Source organism: Callospermophilus lateralis, chromosome 6 (assembly GCF_048772815.1).
Source record: "Callospermophilus lateralis isolate mCalLat2 chromosome 6, mCalLat2.hap1, whole genome shotgun sequence".
Classification (NCBI taxonomy): Eukaryota; Metazoa; Chordata; class Mammalia; order Rodentia; family Sciuridae; genus Callospermophilus; species Callospermophilus lateralis.
This window is the reverse complement of record NC_135310.1, coordinates 46,812,297-46,833,280: the sequence shown is the minus strand read 5'-3', so window position 1 is coordinate 46,833,280 and position 20,984 is coordinate 46,812,297.

The following is a 20,984-nucleotide window of genomic DNA, read 5'->3' as shown; positions in this document are numbered from 1 at the left end:
GAGATGAGATTTGATGGCAAAGTTTTCAAGAGTTTTCCCTAAAGAATCAAAATGAACCTTGTCATTTAATGATGGCATACATAAATGGTGACCAGGAGAAGAGCATTACCAGTGCTCTTGTGTGTAATGTCCCTGCAGTCTTTATCAATTTCCTTAGATCAGAATGTGCCCAAAAGGACTTCTTCAGAACACCAAGAAGCATCTCCGCATCAGAAAGCTTACCTTCAGTCAAGAGCTTCCCCAAGTACTTGTCATAAATGTTGCTCTGCCAACTTGGTCAAGATACAAAATCTATATACCCAAGTGTCTATACCACCAAGTAAAGTTCATTACAGCTCTGACTCTGATTTAATGCTACCATGTTTGAACAGTTATTAATAACTTGACACTTACTAAAAATTCTATAAATAATAATGCCAGCCCATCCTCATTTCAGGTTACTATTATCCTTGTTTTGTAGATGAGCAAACTGAGGTTAGTTGAATTGAAATTATTTTTCTAACTAGTCTATAAGGCAGTACCTGACAGTTTGAATTTATATAGTTGATTAATTTATATAAATATGAAATGTTATAACCTTTAACATCTTAATGCTCAGATATTAAGTGTACCATTGAAACAACTTTTTATTAACCCATGTCAAGATGAAGAACATATCTATCACTCCAGAGACTTCCCTATCTCCCTGCTATCCCCCAACTTAAGCATTTGCTGATCTGATTTTTATCAATATGAGGTAGTTTTGCCTGGAATTTCATTCAAACAGAATCATGTTGTATGAACGTTTTTGTGTCTGACTCCTTGCACTCAGTGGAAGATCTTTGGGATTCACCCATACTTCATCTCTTTTTATTGCCAAGTAGTATTCCATGGTATGGCAGATGTACCAGTGTTTAGTTATCCATTCTCTTCTTGAAGAACATTTGGGCTGTTTCTAGGTTGTACTATTTGTAATAAAGCTGTCAAAATTCCTGAGAATCAGATTTTCCTGGTAATTGTGATCAAATCCCTCATTAGTGAATACTTTGTGGTTGAAGCCTCTGGGAACTTCTTGTGACCAACTTGGTTTCTGTCTCAAGGAGCCTAAAGTATGGATTCCATAGTTCTTCCTGGAGTCACCTTGGGGAGGCTCAGGAAAATGACTGTGTATCTTGTTGTTCACACAAAGGCCCAAGCACTCAATTGGGTTGACAAACCACTTTTACCCCACCCTAGATTTTTTTGTAACAAGTTTCATCTTGAAAACAGGCTAGACTCTGCTTTCTAAAAGCACCTTTAGAAGAGTCTAAAACCAGGATAAATATTATGTTTCTTGATAAGGAATTTACTGCACCCTTCAAGCACCCAAACGTAATGAGTCAGAAAAAAACCAGGTGCTGTCCTAGTTTGATAGAACTATTTATCACATGCTATTTAGAGAGTGTGTGGAGGGTTTTTTGGCTCCTCTTGGATCCTGGAATTCTGTTTCCAACAGGCTTTCAGCAGCCGTGGCTGAGTCATCTGCCTGGTGACCAGAAGCTGGAATCCAACATCATGTGCCTCCCCAGATAATGAGGTCAAAAGTGCCAGACCCGCCAAGGGCCTGATAACTGGCTTATTTAACATCCCCCAATGATAGCACTTTTGATTAAACCTCACATCTCTGCCTGTTCCCCATCTCTTCCCTTCTAAAATTAGAGCTGATGTTTTGCTAACCATGCCCTTGCTTAAACTCTAGGATGGTTCAAGGATAGTGGAAAATCATAATGTCCCTTGACTATTATCCCCAAGGACAGGGGGCTTTCAGGGTCATGAAGTCTTGCACTTTAATTCAAACCTTACTAGTTTTTTCCCCTTTGGAATACACTGTGTGTTGTTTTTTTAAACCAACAAAATATAAAATAAAGCATTAAGTTTAGATTCTAGAAACCTGTGCTTCAATAACAGCTTCTGCCCCTAAATTATATATGTAAAACAATAGAAGTCACTTAAATATCATTGCCTCCATTTCCTATCTATAAAGAAGAAAGAGCTACTTCCTAGAAACAGCATACGGATCAAATAACACAAGAATGGAAATCCCTTTGTGAATAATAAAAGCAGTATTCATGTAACTACAAGGTATTATCATAATTATTGTTCCTGTTTCTAGGTTTTCTGTTCCATGGCAAATTTCTCTGTTTAAAAACTGTCATTTCCAAGTCAATTTGTCCTATTTTGACTTTAGTGTTCATGACATAAAATATAAAGAGAATTTGGAAACAACCTCTAAAGTGACCCTAACCCTAGGAAATGAAGATGTGACAGGATGACAGACAGCTCTGGAGCCCCATGAAAGTGAATGGAAGAAAGTCGAGGGTGAGACAGATGAAAACCAAGGAGCAAGCAGAGTGAAACAGGACTGGGGTATCAGAGACAAAAGGGAGAGTCTTCTAACATGAGCATCTGGGACTGAGGCAGAGGCTCTGGGCTTGGGACATCCACATGAGGATCATAATGAGGTTGTAAAGCAGGTGGAGAGGAAGTGAAGGCAGGGAGCACCAGGTGGTAACTTCAGATCTTGGAGAAAAGGAGTGATGATAAATGTGGATGTGTGCACAGGTGTGGATCATGGAAATGGGAGTGTAGAAGTGGTGATGCTTGAAGTTCAGAGCCCATAGAGCCAGTGTCTTCACCACGGAATCACATAGAGTTTCCCAGCGTAGGGGCAGGACTGAGAAAGCAGGAAGGTTTTCATGCACACAGGAACCAAAATTTTCCATAAATTTGGAGAAATAACCAAAAATTTGGAAGATGAGAGCAACAAGAAAGAGAAGGAAATGGTATATCCCAAAAGACAGGAACCCATACTTAAGAGAATAAGGACATTATTTGGAATACTAACTCGCCTCTTACTTCTGATCCTGTCCTACTCAATTCCAGCCTCAGATCCAAGTTGGTGAGGATGAAAAAGGATGAGCAGATGGCTTAACCCTTGAAAAGGCTGCCAGGTCAATGGTGCTTTCTCTAGATGATCAGGTTTTGACGGAGAGGAAGTAGAAGGAATTGCTCAGTGCCAAGGTGGGGCGTGTAGAGGACTCTGGTCCCAACTTCTATGGGTTCCAGAGGATCTGAGCAAAGGTCTACTAGGGGAGTATAGCCATAGAGGCCAAAAGGAAAAGTAGAACCCAAAGACGGAGTGAGGAGATTGACTTGTACTGGGGACTATGTCTGAGTGACAAGGATGGATAGAATGAATGGACCTAAAGTTCTGAGTGGGACTAGTTACATTGGGACCTCAAGTCTTTTCAGAAGCAACGGTAACAAGATTCTTAACAGAACATTGGGAGTTGTGCTAGGTGCACACTGGCCCTAGAACCTTCTCACATGTAGTTCAGAAGTGAAGCATTTCCTATGTTCTTCCAGGGACAATGGGTTTGGAGGTGTCATGACCTCTTTTGTCCCCTTGGTTGGGATATAGCTTCTGGACACCTACAAAGCAAACCCTCAGCCAGCAGTTGGGCCTGCCAGCATTCTATCTGAAGTGTGGTAACCCAAGGTCAGCTCTCAGTTATCAAAGGCTGACAAAACATAATCCTGACTCTGTATGGACATTGAGTCCATAAATTCTATAATGGCATAGATCAACTCCTTCTTGCTCCTGTACCTTAACCTCTCTGTTTTTCCTCCCCTTCTTCCCACATTTGCAGCATTATTGGTAACCTTGAAAAACTGGTTACAACCTAAATGACCTGAGCCAAAGCAGGGAAATTGTTAAATAAATTACAATACATTTTTGCTCTGGAATACCAAGAGGCAATTTTAAAGAGAGGGCAAGCTTACCATTATGGAAAGATCTCTGTGATGCTTGTTGAGTAAACAAAGGATTTTTGGCATAATAACTTGAGGAGGATCTCACTTGGGGGAGGAAAAAAAAGGGAAGAAAAAAAGAAAGGGAGAGAGGGAGGGAGAAAATATAAATTCGTGTTTTTACATACGGTGAGTATGTATGTTTGTGTGTTTTTGAAGATTTTTGAAAATATAATGAACTGATTATTGCAGTTATCCCCAGGTGGCAGTAAGGGAGAGAGGAAGAACTTTTACTACTTATACTATATACTTCTGTAATTGCTGGATATTTTACAATCATCATCATTCACTCCATTAGTAACTAAAGACAAACAATTCTATAAATGGATCTATCTAGATCTGGTCTTTTCAAGCTCTATTGATCCTTGAACTTTATTAACTTTGGTTCTGGGCATGATATAAACAAGCAGCAAGTGTTTGCTTACTCATTGAAGGCACATTGTTTGGAGGAACTTGGAGCAAAGATGATGGAAGCAATTTGCAAAATCACTCGGCAGAAACCGGAGAATGTTGTCAATGAGTTGGAAAATTGTTCTGAACAATGTGTTATGAAGGTTAGTGGCTGGGCTGAAGCTGAGAAATTGGAACTGCCTTGCTCTGGACACTATTTGCTATCTTCTGATTGTGAATGAGAACTGAAAGTATTAAAGTTTAAAATTATATAAGAAGGCAATTTTCCCATTCTTAAATGAAGAATTTAAAAGTCACCCACAAATAATTGCAGGGTATAAAGTTTTGAACCCAAAACCTATACTATAAACATTTTGAAAAGTTAATTTAATGTTAAAATATTGAAAGGTGAAGTTTTTAATCATTTTTCTATGTGATTTTTAAAAATAATTTTCTACCCAAAGGATGGGTGAGCATCATTTCTACTCAATCACTCAGAAAACTGCTAAAGTTAACACCCATGACTTCATCTTATATTAGCTCCCTGTCTAAATATACCTCTGAGAAAAGTACTGCAGACAACCTCAGTGTTAAAATAGCTTTTTGTACAAACATAATCTCCTGAATAGTGTGAATGCACTGCACTTGGAAACGCACTCCCTGACATTACTTTCCAAAGTCAAGGACATTTCACTCAGTCCCCTGGGTGGGGTCTCAAGGGACATAAAGGCCATAGGTTGGCATAGAGGAGCTTGGTCTTCAGAGCCTGCCTCTTTGTGCCCTTCTCCCTGTCCCATTCACCTCAGGATGCTGGTCCTGCCCCTCTGGGAGTTACTCTCTTTCCCCATTATACCAGGCCTGAATTTTTCTCCCAGGGATTCCACCCAGGTTTCTCCTATAAAATTAACTCATATATTGCAAACCAGGTGCAATGAAGGGTTCTTCAGAAAAAGTAAGCCAGTCCCTGTTCTCTCTCATTTCCTTATTCATTCATTCTCTCTCTCTCTCTCTCTCTCTCTCTCTCTCTCTCTCTCACACACACACACACACACACACACACACACAAACACACATATTATAGACATTTTGAATTTCAAGAGATGATGAAAAACTTTTTAATTCAACTCCTCCCTCTCAAAGCTGAAGAAACCCACTCCCTGTGAGCTGTGTGACCAGCCAGGACCAAATGGTTATTTTGTGGTCAATTTATTGCTACACAAAAAGAGATTAGCTTGATACTAAGATTATCCAGATTATTTTGGTGAAATTAAAAACATTGATTATATTTTTAAAACGTGCTACGATTACATTGTTTACGTATTAGGTGAGCAAACAACATCATAAATTGCAACTTCTTGGCATCTGTTTTTTATTCTAAGGCTTAAATATTCATTTACTCAGTCAGCAAATATTTAATCTGATTTTACACCAGGCACCATTCAGGGAATGGGGAACAGCAGGAAACCCAATAGTCACTGGAGAGTTTTGAGCACAGAAGAGATATGACCTGATGTGTTAAAGGACCACCTGTGTTGCTGTGTGACAGTTAGACTATAAGATAAGGCTAGGAGGCAGGCAAGAATAGAATCAGGAAAGCCAGTTAGGAGCCTGTTGCAATAAACAGGAACAAGGATGATGAATCAAGGTGGTAGTGGCAACATTAATGACATTTTGAAGGAAAAGCCAACAGGATTTCTTAAATGCACTAGATGTGACTATAACAGAAAAGTGCCAGGGACAACTCCAAACTATCTGTTTTTAATGATTAAAATAATAAAGTTGCCATGAACTGAAATGGGAAAAAGTAAAGATAAGGGCTGGGGAATGAACTCCAGAATTCAGATTTGGGGCATTTTGTTTGAAAACTCTGTAAGATATTCAAGAGTAATATAAATAAGCCCAGAGGGACCTACAAATGTGGAGGTCAGTGGACATACTGGGTCGGATATTTTCTAACTTGGATTTTGAAGTGAAGAGTTTATATCTCAATACCCACAGAGGCTATAAGAAAGCATTTCTCATTAGACTGCTAATAAATTAAAGCAACACCTGTGTTGTTAAAGGATTATACATTATCTTGATTTAACTGGTTCTTATTTATTTGACATTAGGCACTATTACAGCTTCTGAAGTTATAAAGATGATTATGATCCTTGTTCTGTGACCAAATCTAGAGAAAAAGACAAAATGAACCATGACAACAAACATCTCAAGCCCTGTAAATTCTGCAGAAGTATACTCAAGCTGCTGAAGAAACACGGATGCAGGTGTAACTAATCACATGTAGAAAGGTCTGAGATGGTGTTTGAGAATCCTCTTTAGGGTCGAGTAAGTTCTACAGACATCCAAGGGTAGGAAAAACATTCCAGTCAAAGAAAACATGCACAAATGTACCAAGGCAAGAAAGAACAGAGGCTCATTCCATGCCCCATGGAATGCATGGTGCCCCAGCTCAGGCTGTGTAGGGAAAGGTGGCCTCTAAGAGCTGAGATGAGATGAAAAGAAAATTGTGGGTGTGGTGTGTGGGAGATGGGATGTGCTGGGTTGCTATGCTCCCTCATAAAGGAAGAAGGAACAAGCACAGGCCAGATGAGTAGGTGCTGTGTGGGACTCCACTGAGCTCTGGTGAAATGCAGTTGATCTCCGGGCAGCAGAGGATGTGGCCCTGCTGTCAGGGAATGAGGGACAGGTGCTGGGAGCTGACATTGACTTGAAAGGATGCCCTTCGGTGGTGCTGTGCTGTTTCTGGACTGGGTTGGGCAGTGAAAACCCACATAGGCCCAGGAGAGGATTTTACCTCTATCTGAGAGGAGAGAGAGCCATTGACAAGCTTTTGCTCAGATGGTGTCATGATGAGCTATTGTGAAGGGGTTGCTCCTTCTCAGGAGACTTCAACAGGGAATAGTGCTTTAGTTCACAGAAATTCATCTCATTTGGCAGAAATATATAAGTAGATCACAAGCTTTGGCAGAGAAACAGATGTACCTCAGATTATAGCAAATGAAGGGCCCCACTATTCCTTATTTTTAGGTTTGCTTTGTTTTGTTTTACTATTTCCTTTTCATCTAAGACAGACCTGGAAGTGTGTGACTTCTATCCAGTATTAGTCTTTGAGAGTCAGAAAAGAGTTTTTCCCCTAATCTTTGCCAACATCTGTCTTGTCTTTTTGATAATAGCCATATTAACAGGTATGAGATGCTATCTCATACAATGTGCATTACCTTAATAATTAGTATTATAATTAGTATTTTCATATACCCGTTGACCATTGTATGGGATCTTTTGAGAAATTCAGACTCCTTAGCTCATTTTTTTAAAAAAGTGTGTCATTTTCTTGCTGTTGAGTTATTTGAGTTCCTTATATATTTTGGATATTAATCCCTTATCAGGTATATGGTTTGCAAATATTTTTCTCTTGCTCCCTAAATTGTCCTTATTCTGTTGTTTCCCTTGCTGTGCATAAGCTTTTTAGTTTGATGTACTGCCTTTGACTAGTATTTGCTTTTGGAGTCATAACCAAAGTCTTTGCCCAAACCAATGTCAAGAAGTTTTACCTTCTATTTTCTTCTAGTGTATGTACAATTTCAAGTCTTAATTTTTTAATTCTGGTTTTAATTGATTTTCATATATGGTGTGAGATAAAGGGTCTAATTATATTTGCATGTGAATATGCAGTTCTATCAGCATCATTAACTGAAGAGACTGTCCTCTCCCATTTTGTATTCTTGGCATCTTTGTCAAAGATGATTTGTCTGTAAATGTGTGGATTTATATCTGGGCTCTCTATTAAAAAGGTAATTTTTAAAAAGTTAAAAATAAAGAAGAGAGATGCTTTCCTTAGTATGTTTCAGAGATATGAAATGTCTGCAAATGCTTATCAAATTTGAACAGTGTTAAGATTTAAACAAACCTCTAGAAAGGATCATCGATCAAAACTATGTTCTTTTTTAAAAACATGACATTCAATGATAAGTATACACAAATTTTATTTTTCAAGGAAAAATAAACATTAGCAGCTTTCAAAACTGGAGGTATGGAGGGTCAATACTGTAGTATGACATCACCCCTTCCCATCTGTTCCTTCTCACTTCCTGTTCTCCAGAAGACAGCTAAACAACTTGTATTCTCTTGTTAGGTAGTAGATAAGGAAAGGGCAGGGATCCTAGCAGGTCGTGGGCCCACATTCTTGGCAATCAGAGCAAAAAATTGAGTGAGCTGGGAGAGGCTGGAGGCAAGGGAGAGGATTATTGAAAGTCATAGAAAACGGAGTACAGTGGACTGAGCTGAGAAGTAGCTCAAGGGCCTGTCTACATAGTGGAGATGGCTTTTATTGGGATGTGCTACTTCTCCCCCTTCTACCCTGGGTGAATCTGGGGTTAATTGGCACCTTGATTGACAGATGAAATTTTTGTTATTTCTTTTCTACTGTCCTTGTGTAAGTTTCTTTTTCCCACGGAAAATGCACAGTGCGGGGAGCACACTGCAACACTACTGATATGTTAACTAGCAATAAGTTGACTTTAGGTCAGTCCCTTGGGCTATTGCACATGCCCAAGATTGGGGACTTTTTCTCCATGAGTTCTTCTTGTAGTCCTCCAGCTTCCTCCCTTTAACTATAAATGACCCAGTTTCCTCTGACAGGAACGGTCTTCAGGTGGAGTATGGAGTAGGAGGCTGATGGCCCTAGCTGGAACTGAGAGCCCTTCCCCTTGTCCACCTCCCACCTTACACTCTTGTACAAGATTTCCAGAAATAACAACCAGAACATTGACTTATTATTTTGTAGGAAGAGAAGGGCATAAAGAAACTAGTTTACATGTACCAAGACCACATATACACATACATTCTATGACTTTGTGTATATTTTATAACATTTAAAAATACAGCATAACATACACTTTGACCAATATCACTCCCGGCACTTCCCCCCCTCCCTCCTCCCTTCCCATCTCTTGGTCCCTTTTCTTTACCAATCTGCCTTTGATTTTTAGGAGATTCACACACACCTCCCCCCACTTCTTTTCCTTTTTCCTCTCTAGTTTTCATATATGAGAGAAATCATAAGATCTTTAACCTTCTGAGTTCAATTTATTTCACTTAACATAATGATCTCTAGTTCCATCCTATATATATATGAAACATATATGCATCATCTCTGGAATGAAACCAACTTGGTTATGGTATACAATCACCTTAATGTGTTGTTGAATGTGATTTTCTAATAGATTATTAACAATTTTTGCATATAAGTACATGAGGAATGATGGTCTGAAGTTTTCTTTCTTTGATGTGTCATTATCTGGTTTTGATGTGTGACACTGGCATCATAGAAGGAATTTGGAAGTGTTCTGTCCCTTTCTATTTCATGTAATAATTTGAGAAGTATTTGCTTCAGTTCTTCTTTAAAGTTTTGGTAGAATTCAGCTGAGAATACATCTGGTCCTGAGATTTTCTTTGTTGGAAGTCTTTTTATTATTGCTTCTATTCCATTACAAGTTTGTGGTCTGTTTAGGTTTTCTATGTCCTCATGATTTAATTTTGGAAGATTATATTTATCTGTACATATATCCATCTCTCCTAAGGTTTCCAATTTATTGGAGTATAATTTTTCAAAATAGTCCTCAATGATCCTCTGGATTTCTGAGATGTCTATTCTGAGATGTGATTTCTCCTTTTTCATTTCTAATTTTATTAGTTTGGCTTTTCTGTCTTTTTTTTAGGTTAGTTTGGTTAAGGGCTTATCCATTTGTTCAGTTTTTCAGGGAACCAACTATTTGTTTCATCAATACTTGATAATTTTCTTTTCTCAACTTCATTAACTTCAGCTCTGATGTTAATTATTTCCTTCCTTTTATAGGATGTAGAATTAATTTATTCTTCTTTTAAAGGACTTTTAAGTGAATAATTGCATTGTTTGTTTGAAACCTTTCTTATTTTCTTTTGTAGGCACTCATAACTATGAAATTTCCTGTTAGAAGTACCTTTCTATTTTAGCAGAGGTTCTGGTATGGAATATAATTATTCTCATTTAAGTCTAAAAGTTTTTAAATTTCTCTTTTAATTTCTTCTGTCACTTGTTCATAATTCATAATATTTTTGTGAAAAGAACATAAATATTTTATTGATGAATCAGAATTTAGGTACTATGAAGGGAAATATCTTTCTCAGAAGTCCATTTTCAGTCTAAGGGGTGAGAAATTTATTTCACAGAAACACACACAAGCAGCAAAGGAAGAGGATTTCTAAAGGCAGCTGTGGCTTCAAAGGAGCAAAAGAGAATGAACAGGAAGTGGATACTAAGGTACATGGCACTCACAGGAAGAGTGGGAAACACCTATTTCCAAAGCCAGGAGGCAGAGCTGTAGATACTGCGGACTCACATGAAGCATAAGCAGGCACATGGACATCCTTGTTCAATATCTATATGCTATATAGTTTCTATAGGGTTTTGTTGTGTTGTTTTCTAATTTCATTTCATTAAGATTTGATAAGATACAAGAAATTACATCATTTTTTTTTGCATTTGTGAAGAGTTGCTTTGTGGTATAAAATATGATTGATTGTAAAAGGTTCCATGAGCCTTGAGAATGAAGACATTGAGCTGTAGTTGTGTGATATTCTATAGGTATCTGTTAGGTCCATTTGATCTGTAATATTTTTCAGTTACAAAGTATCTTTACTGAGTTTATGTCTGGATGAACTATCTAATGGTGAGAGAGGTGTGTTGAAATCATTCAGTATTTTTGTACTAGATGTATCTTTGAATAGTTTCTCTTTTATGTAATTTTTGCACTCATATTTGGGGCATAAATATTTGTTATCGTTATATCTTCTTATTGGATTGTTTCTTGTACCAATAAGAAGTAGCTTTGTTGTTTCTGAATAATTTTGATTTGAAATATGCTTTTTCAGATATGAGAGTAGCTATCTCTGCTTGTTTGGGGGCTCTATTCACATGGTATATCAATTTCTATTCTTTCATTTTTCAGCCTATGGATATCTTTGCCTGTAATGTGAATCTCTTGTAAAAAATATATAGCTGGATCTTATTTTTAAATCTGTTTTTCCAGTCTATGTCTTTTAATTGAAGAGTTGAGGCCATGTACATTCAATGTCATTTATTAATTCCTGCCATTTTGATTTATTTATTTATTTTATTTGTTTATTTAACTTGGTCCTGCTTCTCATTTGTTTAGCTACTCTTCAAATGAGATTTGTTCTTTTGTGAGCTCTGAGGTGTATTTTTTATTTCTTCCATGTGCAGCATTTCTCTAAGTAAGTTTTGTAGTGCTGGTTCTGTATTTCATGAATTCTTTTAGTTTTTGCTTATCTTGGAGTGTTTTCATTTCCTTTTTACTTTTGAATGACAGTTATGCTGGATTTAGCAGCCTTGATTGATAGTTATTTTCTTTCAGGACATGGAATACATCATTCCAGGTCCTCCTGGCTTGTAGGGTTAGTGCTGAGAAATCAGAAGTGATTGGCTTGCCTCTGAACATGACTTGACATTTTTCTGAGGTTTTAAAAATCCTATTCTTGATTTTATGTTAGGCATTTTAATTATGTCATGGAGTGGTTCTTTTTAGATCTTGTCTATTTGCATTTTGAATGCATCCTGTATGTGAATATCCATCTCATTCTGAAGGTTTAAATTTTTTTTCTGTTATTATTTCTTTGAAGAGTTTATCCATTCCATTAGCCTGCATCACAGCCTTCTTCAATACCAATAATTTTTTAATTTGATCTTTTTGTGGTTTCCAGAGTTTTTGTATATTTTGATCATGGTTACTTTTTTTGTTTAATACTGTCTGAATGTTCAAGAGTGACTGCTTGGTCTTCCAGCTTGGAGATTCTTTCTTCAGCATGGTCTACTCTATTAGTGAGACTTTCAACTGGACATTTTATTTGATTTATTATGTCTTTCATTTCCAAAATTTCTGTTTGGTTCTTTTTTAATATTTCTATCTCCTTGTTGAATTTCTCATTCATGTTCTGTACTGACTTCCTTAATTCACTCAGTTATTTTTCTGTGTTCTCTTAGAATTTATTGATGATTTTTATAATGATTCTTTTTAAATTCCTTATCTTATATTTTAATACACTTTTGCTTTGGGGGTCATTTACTGTTGAAGTGTGAACTTTAGGGAGTGTCATGTTAGCTTATTTTTTTATACTCCTTATAGTCCTATGTAGTATTGGAAGGGCTTTCACTTCCACTCTTATGGCTAGACCTTTTTTGGACTCAGTCTTATCAAAGTGTCCTAGTGTGATCTGAATTGAGACTCCTTCAAGGTGTGCTGTCCACAGCCTTTGTATTATTTTCTTTGATTTTGCTATAAAAGTGGATGTCTACCTGTAGGTGGGACTTGGGGGCTCACCCTGTTTGTTTCTACTTGGAGCCTGGTCATTAGTTTGGATTCTTTTCTCTTCTGTTTTTTTTTTTGTATTAAAGCATAGCTGAAGATTGACTATAGCAATAACCATTGCAAATAATACACAGCATTAAAATAAATAACTTGGTTCCTACTATGACAGCTGCAATGTTAATTGCCACACACACACACACACACACACACACAGAGAGAGAGAGAGAGAGAGAGAGAGAGAGAGAGAAATGGCAGACTCAACAATTGCCAAAAAGCAAAAATGATAAGTAGCCATGAACTATATCTGATATTATAGCAAAAACAGGTGTCACCTATGTAATCAACAGCAGTAATAATTGTAACAGCACAAATGGTGGATGCAGGAGTTATACAAACCAATGAATGCTAAAAGATGTTAAAAATACTGTTAATTGATAGAAAAGAAAATGGAAAGGAAGGTAGAAAAGAGTATACAGTTTCAAAAAGTGCACAGAGAATGTAGAAGGATGTAGCATGTAATGGTAATAAGAAAGGAGTAGAAAATACAGAAGTAACAAAATAAAAGGAGAATGAAAGAGAGAATAATTTTAAAAATGATATTAGCAGAGGAAAATAGAAAGAGAAATGGGAGAAATGAGAGAAATAGATAAATGAAAACAATACAAAATAACAAAAAAAATACTAATCAAAAACCCTAAACCTCAATAGACAAGGAAAAATAGTTGCATTTTAAAAAATGAGAAAAAAGAAACAAATATGTATGTATATATGTCCATGAACCAATCAGCACAGAAAAAGTAGAAACAAAGAAAAAAAGAAAGAATTTTTTAATAAAAAATTAAGGAATCTTTCTCACTGAGGAGGTCAAAATAGTTGACAAGAATAGATGGTCACTGTTTATGTCTTACTATCTTTCCATTTCTTCTTGAGCTATGTACTGAGAGTGACAGCAAGGGCTCAGGGCTGTTTATTCTTCCTCTTTTTGTGTTGCCAGTTGGAGGTGCCTAATACTGAAGCTATTTCAAATAATTCTGTTTTTCTTCTCCCCAGTGCGAGGTGGAATGGGGTGGAAAGAACTATCAATTGGAGTTTTGTCTGCAAAAACCAGATCAATGCATTCCTAGGGTAAGGCCACTACAGAGTTCTATGAGTGGAGTCCCTCAAGGGCTTTGGTGGGTTGTGTCTAATCTGGAAAGTAGATCAACTCACCCCTAGGCCTGGCAGTTGTTGATCTCTGCTGAAATATGGGTCTCAGGAACCTCCCAAGAATTCTCATGGGGCAGGGGAACCAATCTTTCATCCCCTCTGCTGCACATGAATACAGCCTTACCGAGTTTCCAAGTCTTAGTCCCTGAGTGTGTTCACACATGCCTGTTCAGATTCTTGACCTACTTCATCTAGTCTCAGATGAGCCACCAGAGTAAACTCGGCAAGTGAGTTGGGCTCACTTTCACTTCTCTGACTTGAATCTCCTGGTTAAAATATTCTCTGTGCCTGTTTCACTCCTATTCTGCTAGGTAAGCCTAGGCCACATGGTAGACACTTGCCAAGACAGTGTAGCTATGTTTGCTTAGATCTCTTGGCTCCCACAGCAGCATCTGCAGCATGGCCACCTCAAGATGGCTCCCACCCCAGCTCTCTATGACCAGTTGGGAAACATGGGGCACCTTTCAAGCACAAGTGCACAATGCAGCCTCTGGATCAGCTAAGGGCAGCCTGCTTTTCTGATCTCAGGTTTTTCCATACTAAATCAGTCTGTTGTAGTTCTCTTGTGTTCTCTCTCCCTCTGTGCTGAACTAGCACAGCTAATACTGCTGCTGCTGTAACCAGCTTACTCCAATATTTCTTCTTTGTTTAATGTACTCAAATTTCTCAATCTTTAAGACACTCCAACTGTCAAATATTGAGTTTTAATGAAATCCCTCTTTTACCCACCTTGCAGAGAAAAAGTACTCGTTACTTGATCCCAAGCCATGAAGCAACTAGGAGTACAGCCTTCTCAGCCCACCACTTTGAATCCTCCTTACCACCGCTCTTCTTTAATGTCCCTTGGCCTCTCCATTTCATTGCTTCTCCATTTAATCTTCTTTCTTCTCCTTCCAGGACCTTTAAATTTTTAAAAAAATAGGATGAAGTCTTTCATTATATTGTGGAGAACAATTAAGTTTTTTATATTTCCTACCCTGAAACTCAGTTATAAATTGTATTGCTTACCCAAGACAGAGGAAGTTATGATGCCCAGGTAGGGGCTGACCTGCCTTGGCAGACTGAATTCTCACAAAAGAAGTAAAAGACTAGCAGTAAATATCTTGGCCTGGTAGGATCACAACCGATTGTTATGTTCTTTGTGCTTTTTCATATTTTTCAAATTTTCAACCCTATATTTTATGAAGGTAAAAGTGAATGAGCAAACGCTTTTAAAATGTTTTAGAAAAATAAATAAGGCTCTTTTAGAAAATAAGTTTCTTGGAGTACATATATAAAAGAAATTTGAAGAAAGATGAAGTTGGTACCAAGGTAAAGGACAGCAAACTTTTCCTCTAAAGGGCCAAAGAGCAAATATTTTAAGATTTGTAGGCCAATAATTGTCACAATCACTCAACTCATCCACTATCAGAGAGCAGCTATAAACAATACACAAGCAAATGAGCATGGCTGTGTTCTAATAAAACTTTATTTAAAATCAGTTAAAAAGCCTTATTTAGCCATGATCTATAGCTTGCCAACCTATAATAAGAGGATGTACAGAGTGTTGTCAAGCCATTCATGATATGGATGGGAATTTGGGTGGTAAAATGGGGAAAGTTGAGATGTCAGATATGTTTAAACCACTGTATAACTTTTAATTCTTTTTTAACTATCTTTCAGAATATCTAGAAAGAAGAAGAATTTGGCTCCCTCAAAAACTGAAGTAACCTTAAAAGGAACTGGAAGATTAAAGTGCTAAGTAAGCTGCGTTAAAGAAAAATGCATCTATCACATGAAGGCAAACTTTCTGGTTAGGGGAGAGGCAACACTAGCAGAGACTGCTGGCCATGGTCTCAGGAACCCCTAGCACATATCTAGTCTCTGCCAGGAACTCACTGATATTCACATCAGTGTACCTCTTAGGAGCTAATGTTTTACCAGTTGAGGCCAATGTCTTTCCTGCACTAGGATTCCGTGAAAGACTATCTCAGAATCTTGTGGAGTACAAGAAGAGGATGTCGGAACATATTTTCCATATTTCTGCACTTAAACTTTAATAAATGTGTTGCACATTCCCATGGGCCAGGTTGCCTCTACATTATCTCCCCCACACTCACAATTGCTATCACAGCACTCTTTCCTAGACACATTGAGTTGAGACTAATGACTGAATGTCCATACAGTGGTTTTCTCACCCAGGCTTCTCAGAAGTCCAAAGACTTACCCATGCCTCCACAGATGAAAAGAGTCAGAACTGAGAGGCAAAACTCTAGGCCTGTCTTTTCAGGGAAGAGCATTAACTCCATTTAATCATAGTTACACATCTCCCTCCATTTTTTTTCTTTTTCAGGAAAGGGAAAAAAAAATAGGCAACTGAAAGACAAATAGCACTTTTTTTCTGAGAGTTAGTACTAATCAGAGAAGTCAGTAAGAATATATATTGGAGGTATATGCTATTGAAAGAGACCTTCAAAAGCAAGAGGAGGTTTAACATAAGTAGAAGGTGATTTTTTTATATATACACCTAAAAAAAATAGAAACTAAAGTCAGAAAAGGACTAGTCATTAGAGAGTGTGACGGAGAATCCATGCCTAAAGAGAACAAAGTCTTCTCTCCTTCAAGGAAAGAGAACTGTGTCATTCTAGAAGTTCATTTGCCAAACTTGGGGCAACTTTTTTGCACTTGGAGTTGTGCTTTACAAAGCAAGGGATAGTACACTTGGGGTATGTACTATCCCTTCTGACCTTTGAAAGAGGAACAACTCTGTATCCTTTTCCTACTGCCTTCTTGACAGTACCCTAGGGAAGACCAACAGATTCTTGTAGATCTCACAGGGACAGGATAGAGGGAGGAGGAAGGAAGTTGATACTATCTTTGAAGACAGCTTCAGACAACAGTGACAAGTAACAACATTCCTGATCTTTAGACAAAAGAATTAGTTGTATCTTAACCCCAGGACTTTGTTGGGAAATACATTCTAGCTTTTCTTTTACTTGTATATTGTATGTTTCAGAATGTGCATGAATGTGCATAAAATTTCCCACCTCAAAGGGACTTATTACAATCACGAATGGAAGCAGGAGAGATCACCATAGAACATGGATGGCAATGTGTGAGTAACTTGCATTCTTGTTTGGAACCAATAGGGTACACAGATGCCCCAGCAGCTCTCAGTGCTGCTGTGCCTTTTGGAGCACCATGACAAAGGGGAGGCAAGGAAGACATGCCAAAGGATGATGAAAACGTGAGTTTATGGTGAAGGAGAGAAGAAGGACAATTATCCTTCTCAGCCAACACAGTCCAAAACCCTGTTCAATATTCCCAACTTAATGCCTTCAGCTGATAACTTCCAGGCAATTTCAGCAGGTGAATCATTCTAGAAATGAATACAGCTCACTTTATTTGTTATCTCACTGGGTCCCCCACCATCTTTTTCCATGAGGAATCCTACATAGGTGCCTTGCATTGGCAGCTCAGTCTATTTGCCTGGCTGAAATCCTCACTGTGCCAATAAAAAATATCTACTTTTAAGGAACCAAGGCACTTAGTGAACCTGCCTGCCTCTCAAGTTTGGATGAGCTTTTCGAATGAAAACTAATCCATATCCTACTTAGGAACCTCAAACCAGCAATATACATTAGTAACAGTTTTGGAGTAAAAATCAAGCAGGTGATAACATCCTTCAGCTGACGATACCAATCAGGGGACCCATTTCTTTTTCTTTTTCTTTCTTTTTTTTTTGGTCAATAGACCTTTGTTTTTATTCATTTATATGTAGTGCTGAGAATTGAACCCAGTGCCTCGCACATATTAGACAATGGTAAAGTGCACTTTGCCACTGAGCCACAACCCCAGCCCCGCCAGGTGATCCATTTTAATCACATCAAGTTAAAGATATTTAACTGAAGTATTTAAAATCAGGAGAGAATGAGCAACTAGCCAAATACTGGCCAGCCATGTTCAGATGAGTATATGGCAACTGTGGAGACCTGAGAAAGTCCTGGTTAGAAATCATGTTTAGGGAAAGTGATCCCGCCAGGTAAAAAGGGATCTGCTAAGTGGTGTGGACTCCCATGGTGGTCCTGGGGAAGAAGCAGAACGAGAAATTCACTAAATACCTTCATGGACAGAGGGACTCACTAGAGCTTCTCAAACCATTCCCAGTATTCTCAATCCCATGCCAGTTCCCTCCTCATGGATCTACAGAAAGCTGTTTTTCTTCTCAGCACCTGGTTCATATGCTAATCCTTTCTTGTTTCCTTTTTCTTTCTGTCTCTTCAAGAGTACAGCAGTAATATAAAGACAACTTGGATCCTGTGTCCCATGATACCTCAATTTCATCAGATTTCTCTGAGTCAGTTTGGACGGAAAGGCTGAAAGGAGTAGACAACTGAATCAGAATTGTCTGAGGAAAATTTCTTCCATGACTCCATTCTCCCTGGCCTTAAAAGAAACAGTAGAAGAAAAAAATGATAGCAAACATCAAGATGTGGACTATATTATGAGAAAGAAAGAGTCTTTTCTTTCTCATAAATTGAAATATGAAAGGTTATTTTCTAGCAATTATTCTGAACTCACAAAACAAAACCACTTATAAGCCGTCTCTGAAGGTGGGAGTACTTGGTTGCCCTTAAGGTCTGGTCAAATTTATGAAGGCTTATTCTGAAGAAAAATATGAAATTGATTCTGGGTATTCCTAAGGGAAGAATTAGGTCCCATACTTAGAATTTATGGGAAAATATATTTTGACAACCTATAAAATTGAAAACTTTTCCTGCCTTGAAAAGCAGTGAAACACTCAGCCCTGCGTTTAACAAAATGGCAACCCGCTGTGTTAGTCAAGAAGGCCATGCTGAAGTAAGGAGCATACCCAAAAGACTGAGTGACTCAAAGCGCCAGCAGTTAGTTTGCTTGTTTTTTCATGGAATAGTCCAAGGCAGACATTCGGGTCAGGTCAGGCATTCAGGTCCGGTTTCTGAGACCCATGCTGATGACTACACTGACGTGTTACAGTTGTCACCATCTTGGGGCCCCAAGATGAGGAAAGAGTATGACAACCACACAGAGAAAGTTGTTCTGGACTGGACCTGGAAGTGGTGCGGCCCTCACCACCTTTCCTACCGCTCTCACTGCATTGATCAGAACCAATCTCATGGCTCAAAACTAACTACAAGGGAGACTGGGAATTATGGTCACCTATGATCTTGCACAAGCTATTTAACATCTCAGTCACGTTGTTCTCCACTATAAAAATGAAGTTACCTCAAAGGACACTATGAAGAAAGTGAAAAGACAATCCACAGAACAGGGGAAAATATAAGTCATTTATCTGATAAGGGTCTGTATCCAGAATAAAGAACTACTATAACTCAACAGTAAGACACATTACAGGGACACAGCCACTTCAATGTTTATAGCAGCACAATTCACAATAGCTAAACTGTGGAACCAACCTAGATGCCCTTCAATAGATGAATGGATTAAAAAAATGTGGCATATATATATATATATTTAAAATGGAATATTACTCAGCAATAAAAGAGAATAAAATCATGGCATTTACATTTGGAGTTAGAGAAGATAATGCTAAGTGAAATTAGCCAATCCCAAAAAAAACAAATGCCAAATGTTTTCTTTGATATAAAGAGTCTGATTCATAATGGGATAGGGAGAGGGAGCATGGGAGGAATAGACGAACTCTAGATAGGGCAGAGTTATTGAAGGGGAAGGGAGGAAGAATGGATTATAAATGATGGTGGAATGTGATGATCATTACTATCCAAAGTACATGTATGAAGACATGAATTGGTGTGAATATGCCTTGTATATAACCAGAGATATGAAAAATTGTACTCTATATGTGTGATAAGATTGCAATGCATTCTGCTATAGATTCCTGGTTTCCAAGGTTGGGGAGATAAAGAAATGGGGGTAATTGATAACACAGGCTTCCTTTTTGAGGTAATGAAGAGTCTCTGCAATTAGCAATGATGACTGCACAATTTTGAGAATATACATAAAACCACTTGTAATTTAAAAGGATAAGTTTTATGGTATGTGAATTTCAATAATTAAGCTTCCCATCAAAAATAATACCTACCTGTGCAAAGGCTGAAAGTTGATTCCTTCCATAGTAATAGGGTTATGGTTGTGACATCATTTTCTAGCAGGGACTATGTATTTCCTAAGTTTCACTGAACAAAAGAAGGTGGCTATAAGTTCTTACTGGTGAAACACGCTGGGATGGTAATGACTAGAGCAAGCTCAGGAGCCAGAGCTTGCAGAAAACAGAGCCACTGCCAACCCAGGGGCATGGGTGATATACAGGGCAGACCACTCATTACCCTGAAACACCTCCAAATTGCTATAAGAGAGATGCATGTCTGGATTGTCAAGCCACTCTATGTTGAAGTCTCTTTGTTATAGAAACTACTGTTGCTCTCTCTCATGCAGAAGTAGGTAAATAAAGTAGGGTGCTATTATTATAACAAAAATCTAATATGTATGGCAGTGATTACAAAGTCAGGCATTGAGTAGTAAAAGAATGGATATTATAGGCTGGAAAGCTAGAATCATTTGTATATATGCAAAACACTTGCCCACAATAGCCTACCTACTGAGTCAACAGCTCTAGGGAAAGTGCCTAAATGAAACTGGATATTTGTGTGTGCAGCCTGCTCCTTGCTGTTTTTAGCATGTCTTTATAAAAAAAAAAAGAGAGAGAGCTCAATCAAAGAAAAAAAAACAGGTTGGTTTGTAACCAAAAATGGAAGGAAATAGAAAAAGTATGGAAATTTAAAGTTTCGTGTACATTCACTTGTTCGCTCATTCAACTACTGTTGCAGGCACTGGGCTGCATTAATGAACAAAACCCACACAGTTTATATTCCATTTGGAGAGACATACAATAAGCCCTAGAAATAATAAATTATGTATGTAGCAAATATGCTTTAGAAAACAAAATCAAGGGGGATGGTAAGGATAGGAGTGGGGGATTTTGAGTCGGCTGGTCTAGGTAAATGCAAAGGCAGTATTTGAGCAAAGATCTACAGATGTGGGAGCTAGATGTCTAGATGTCTAGGGAAAGTGTGTTCCAGGTAGAGGCATCAGAAAGGAAAGGGTCTGAGATGGGTAAATGCCTAGGATACTCAAGGAACATCAAGGAGGCCCAAGTGGCTGGAGCTCATTTAGCAAAGGGAGTTGGCAAGTAAG